Raw genomic sequence first — 5,750 nt, 5'->3', positions numbered from 1 at the left:
AATCACAAGATCAGCAGTTCAAAACCACCAGCCACTCTAAAGGAGAAAGACGAGGTTTTCTACTACTGTAAAGAGTTACGGTCTTGGAAACGCAAGAGGCTGTTTTACCCTGTCCTGTAGGGTCGCCATGAGTGATGGCACTGTGAGGGTTACTAGGAAGCCAGGTGGACACAGAGCCAGCTCCTGCCGGTGGGGCGGGGGTGGGGGGTATTAGGAGAGGGACAATCTTCCAGTATTCGTGTCCCCTAGTCAGGCAGTCAGACTGGCATATCTTTCCTGTGTCAGATGTCCACTCCTGGACTGGCACCTATCACAGGACAATCCATGTCCTCCTCCTCCCCCCCCCCCCCCCCAGCATCGGAATGCGTCCTGGTTCCCAGAAAAGAGAATATGGTCTCGGGTAAAACCTCAGACTCAAACTCACCGACATCAAGCCGTGACCCTGGGCTGGCTAAAAGACCCCTCGCTGCCATTGAATTGATTGCAACTCATAGCAAACCTATAGTCTGGGTCGCAAAACAAAAGAAGCGCACCTTCATCAAGCGGATGCCGACTCAGAGTGACCCTACAAGGACAGGGTAGAACTGCCCTGGTTGGTTGTTGAGCTTGTAATGCTTTAAGGGGGGACACAAAAGTTGAGATACGTGGATTGCTGTGCGTGTCCTCCATTACCTCTGAGCACAAAAGGGCCTCGGAGGGAACGATGTTAGCCCCTCTGGACACGACAGCGGTGAGTGACTTGGGAACAGTGGACACATTCCAGCATCGGCAGAGAAAGTTTGGTGGTGGGTTTGCACCGAGGTAGGTTAATCGGGGAGCTGGCCCATGGGATCACGAGGTCAAGTCTGCCATATGGCACAACCCCAGGAGAGATCTCTAAGTGGCTGTTGCTCTGTGGAGCCAAGTAATGCAGACAGGCCCAGGTGAGTGTCTTCCCTGTGTGTGGCAGGCTCTCCCTTTCCCACGGTCCCCTCTAACCCCTGCTACCATCATCTACACACGTCAAGTGACAGCCTAACATGTGTTCAGAGGCTGGGATACTTGGAGGTCGTGCTCAGCGACAGTATTTCTTTCCCTGACTCGACCCCCGGCACACTGTGAGCGGAGAGCAACCTCAGGTTCTCCCTCTACTGGGAGAATAGAACTCAGACAAGCCGGTCTTTGATATCATCCCAAGGGATCTGAAAAAAACAAACTCCAAGTTTTAAGTTTTCGACTGTGGGAGTTACCAGGAGGGCAGAAGGCAGGGCAAGCCTGTTTTCTCATCCGTGTGCTAAGTCTTCCTGCTGGGCCAAAGGTCACTGATTTTACACCCTGATGTTAGGTCCGATGCAGGGGATATTTCTCAAATGGTCCAGTTTTTATGGATAGGGCAGAGCTGTGGCTGTATATCGAGTGCTTACGCAAGTTCTTTATCTAGGCTGGTATTTATCATGGGTAACTACATTAACTTATTTTATGACGTGTTTAGAAGACCTGAGAAACTATTCTAGCACTCCCCCGACCAGGGAGACCTATGAAGGTTTTTCACAAGCTCTGTTCAAGGAGTTTTCCCAAGGCCTTGGAATGTGCTTTTTCCTCAACTATACAAGTGAGGAGCCTGGGGGGTAGGTTATGAGTTCAGCTGATAACGGCAAGGTCAGCAGTTCTAAATCACCAGCCACTGGGAAGAAAAAAGATGAGGCTTCCGACTCCTCTAAAGAATTAGTCTTGGAGACCCCCCAGGGGAGCTCTCCTCTGCCCTAGAGTTGGCATGGACTGGTGGCTTTGAGTTTGGATAAAAATGAGGGTACTTAGAGAAAGACACAGTACTTTTCATTATTAGCATGCTTCCCTAACATGGTGTGAGAGTTTGTCATCCTTTTCTGTCGTGCCTCCCTGGAAGAAGGAACTGTGAGCATCTTAATTCAAAAGACATTTTTGTTGGACTGCTAACCTCAAGGTCCAAGGTTCAAACCCACCAGCTGCTCCATAGGAGAAAGATGAGGTTAACTGAGCCTATGAAGCTTTACAGCCTCGGAAATCCTATGAAGACCACTATGAGTCAGGATCAATTAGATGGCAGTGAGTGAGTGGGTATTGTTTACTCGAGGAGCTCTGGTGGCGCCGTGGTTAAAGCACCTGGCAGCTAACGGCAAGGTCAGCGAAGTGAACCCCATGGCTACTCTGTGGGAGACAGGTGTGCCAATCTGTTTCCATGAAGACACACAGTCTTGGAAACCCTGTGAGGCCATCCTACTCTGGCCTACAGGGCCACTAGGACTTGGAACAGGTTGAAGGGCGGTGGATTGAGTTTACTGTATACCAGACACTTAGGAGCCCTGGTGGCATAGAGGTTATGCATTGGGCTGGGCTCTGAAAGGTCAGAAATTCAAAACTACCAGTGGCTCCTCAGGAGAAAGACGGGCCTTTATAGACTAACCATTTATAGGGTTCTCCTCTAAATGGTTAGTCTCAGACACTCACAGGGGCAGCTCTATCCTGTCTTCTAGGATTGCAGTGAGTCTGTTTGTTTTTGATACCAGACACTTCGCATTAAATGTGGTGGCTTTGTAAAGCAAAGTGATTTTCATTGTTCAGAAATGGATATGTGGGGAATGGGGGAGAGAGAGAGTCAAAAGAGTAGTGCATTGGTAATTGGCATCAGGGTGCTGGCCCCTGCCCTGTCCCTTCTTGCCTGTGGATAACTTTGGACATCTAATCCTTCCTGGACTTGGCCTGATGGGGCTCTTTCTGGGGTACAAATGAGGAATGAGGATGAGCGGGGACGAGTATTCATCTAGAACAAAGAGAAGCAGATCAACAGAACTCTGGAAGAGCTGGAACCAGCTGGTGGTTTTGACACACATGCAGCCGGATATGGGGCTTGGGGGGCAGTGGGCACTGTGAGTCTCCTTGTCCGGTATCCACCCATCTCTTATTCTACTCAATAGATTCCTTTATCTTAGTGGCTTTTAATGTATGTGATTCCAAACAAGACTTTGAAAAATGGGTTCTCTTTCTTGGGGGAAAAAGGTTTGAACCAAAGTCATCTTATTGAATAATTTCTGTGTATTCATAATTCCAGCCTGCTAACAAAGGGCTGGCTCCCCTTCTCCAGCCACATCTGGGTGATGGGGAAGCAGGGAGTGGCTGGGATTGTGCCTTGGCTAAAGGGGAGCAAAGGTCTGTAGCTCTGTAGTCTAGTCTCTTTCCCACTCCCTGCCCCCTTACGCCTTTCTTTCCCAGGCATGATTCATACGCCCAATGCCCAGTTCCTCACAATGGAAGTATCCCAGGATGAGCTTTAAAGTCTGTTGTGGAACATGTGAGAAACATTTGAGCCTAGAGCAAATTCAGGTTGGGTCAAGAGGGCAGTCAACTGAGCAAGTACCATATTAGATCATGGTTTGATCCAACATAATCAAGTTTTTAATAGTCTCTGTTGGAGAGTAAAGAAGGCTGTTTGAGGCCCTTGCCTGTGACTAGTGGGGATCTGCCACAGGCTTAATCTGAATAGATAGTCTGCAGATGGATTTGGGGCTTCCACCCTCCTCCATAGTCTTCTACAAACTGGTGTTCACAATTGAAGCTCGGATACTTTCCCCTTCATCAAATTTGGATTTTGTTATTGTCATCTTTGGATCACACAGGCTGGTGTGCTTCTTCCCTGCAGACTTAGTTGATGCCTCACTGAGATGGCTGCTTGTTTGAATACAAGCCTTTAAGACTCCAGACATTCCAACTGATGGCTGGGCACCCTCTGCTTTCTTTACCACCCTTTGCTATAGTAACCTTACCTTCAGTGATCTCTTCATGAAGATGAGTATCAAGGGCCATGTTATAAGAACTAACTTGGGGTAGAGTTAAGTGGGAACCCAGAATCCATCTGCTTGTCTCGGGTTATGAAGGACTCTGATTTACTTTGGCAGTCATACTATGACAAAATAAAACCCAACAAGGACAACAACAACAAAACAAAAACAAACAAACAAGAAGCAGAAACAACAACAATAAAGAAACAGAAAAGAAAAACATTGTCAATCATCCCCCTAGGGCAGCAGTACTCAACCTGTGGGTCTCGACCCCTTTGGGGTCGCCTAAGACCATCGGAAAACACTTAGGTATTTCAAAATATATAATTACATATTGTTTTGTGATTAATCACCATGCTTTAATTACATTTAATTATGTTCAATTTGTAACAATGAAAATACATCCCACATATCAGATATTTACATTATAATTCATAGCAGTAGCAAAATAATAATTATGAAGTAGCAACAAAAATAATTTTATGGTTGGGGGTCACCACAACATGAGGAACTGTATTAAAGGGTCGCAGCATTAGGAAGGTTGAGAATCATTGCCCTAGGGTATAAGGCGATTGCATTGATAAGATCAATAATTTATCCAATGATATAGTGTTTAAGATTATGTTGATCTGAGAAGTTTATTTGAGTATAGTCCAACTGTGAGTGAAACTATACATTGTTACAGAAGCACACAGCCTCATCTTTCTCTTGAAGAGCCTCTGGTAGATTTGAACTACTGACCTTGTGTAACCCATTTTGCCCATAGGCCTTCAGTAATGCAACTCAAAGCGTGAGTTATTTTATTCCGGTCTTTAGGCTTTAGAAATGCTGAGCACTTTCTTCCCATTTGGTTTCCTAACTCCAAATCTTTGCACATTTCATCATAATAGTTTTCTGAAGCTGCCTTTGCTATCTTCTGCTTAGCTTAACTTCAACAGTTATTTCTTCCGTTTTCTTCTCTGAAGGTTCTAGAGCACATTCAGAGTCTCTTCTGACACCCACTATTGCCATTTTCTCTCTCTCATGTCTTTTGAATGACCTTTTCTAGCCTACTCTAGAACAGACGTGGGAGACATCTGGCCTGTGAGCCATAGAAGGCCTGAGAAATCACCATTTTTAGCTAACGTCACACGCCTCACTAAAGAGCAGTTTCAGCCATCACTTAAAAACCAAACTCACTGCCCTCCGGTTGATGGCACTCATTGTGACCCTACAGGACAGGGTAGAATTGCCCCAGTGAGTTCCTGAGATTGGAACTCTTTCTAGGAGTAGAAAGCCCCATCTCTCTCCTGCAGAGTGGCTGGTGGTTTTCAATTGCTGACCTTGGACCTTGCCCCTCACCACTAGACCACCAGGGCTCTTTGCCATTATGTTAGAGGTAAGTTAATGAAAGGCTTGACCAGTGGATAGCCCACAAATGATGTCATAAATATCTACCTGGCTCTCGGCAGATAAAAGGTTCCCTACCCCTGCTCTAGATGCCAGGCCACCAGGATTTCCAATGCTAGCAAGGTGGATGGGTTTCAGTGGAACTTCCAGACAGACAAACGAGAAAAGGAGGCCCTGGCTCTCTACTTCGGAAGGAACTGACCAGTCAAAACTTGGATAGCAACAGGTCACCCAGGGCGGGCAGGCTGCAGTCGAACGTTTGACTGGCAGATTCAGGAGAAAAGCCGGGGGTGCTGCTTCTCAGTCAATGATCATCCCATGGAATTTTGGCTGATTCCGTGCAGGAAGACAGGCCCCTCTGGGGTAGAAACTTGAAATACTCAAGACAACAGTGCGCTCGAACCTACCAAAGATTATGAAAATGGCACAGGACTGGGCCAGGCTTTAGTCTGTTGTATTTGGGCTGCGGTGAGTCAGCGCCAACACTGTAGCAAATACCACAAATGCCACCACCCTTCTGGCAAGAACCCCTATGTGCTAGTTCACATCGCGTGACAAACGTGCTCC

This window comes from Echinops telfairi, unplaced genomic scaffold, assembly GCF_000313985.2.
Source record: "Echinops telfairi isolate 266 unplaced genomic scaffold, ASM31398v2 ScPeMD7_60;HRSCAF=208, whole genome shotgun sequence".
Lineage (NCBI taxonomy): Eukaryota > Metazoa > Chordata > Mammalia > Afrosoricida > Tenrecidae > Echinops > Echinops telfairi.
Note: the sequence above shows the minus strand (reverse complement) of the source record.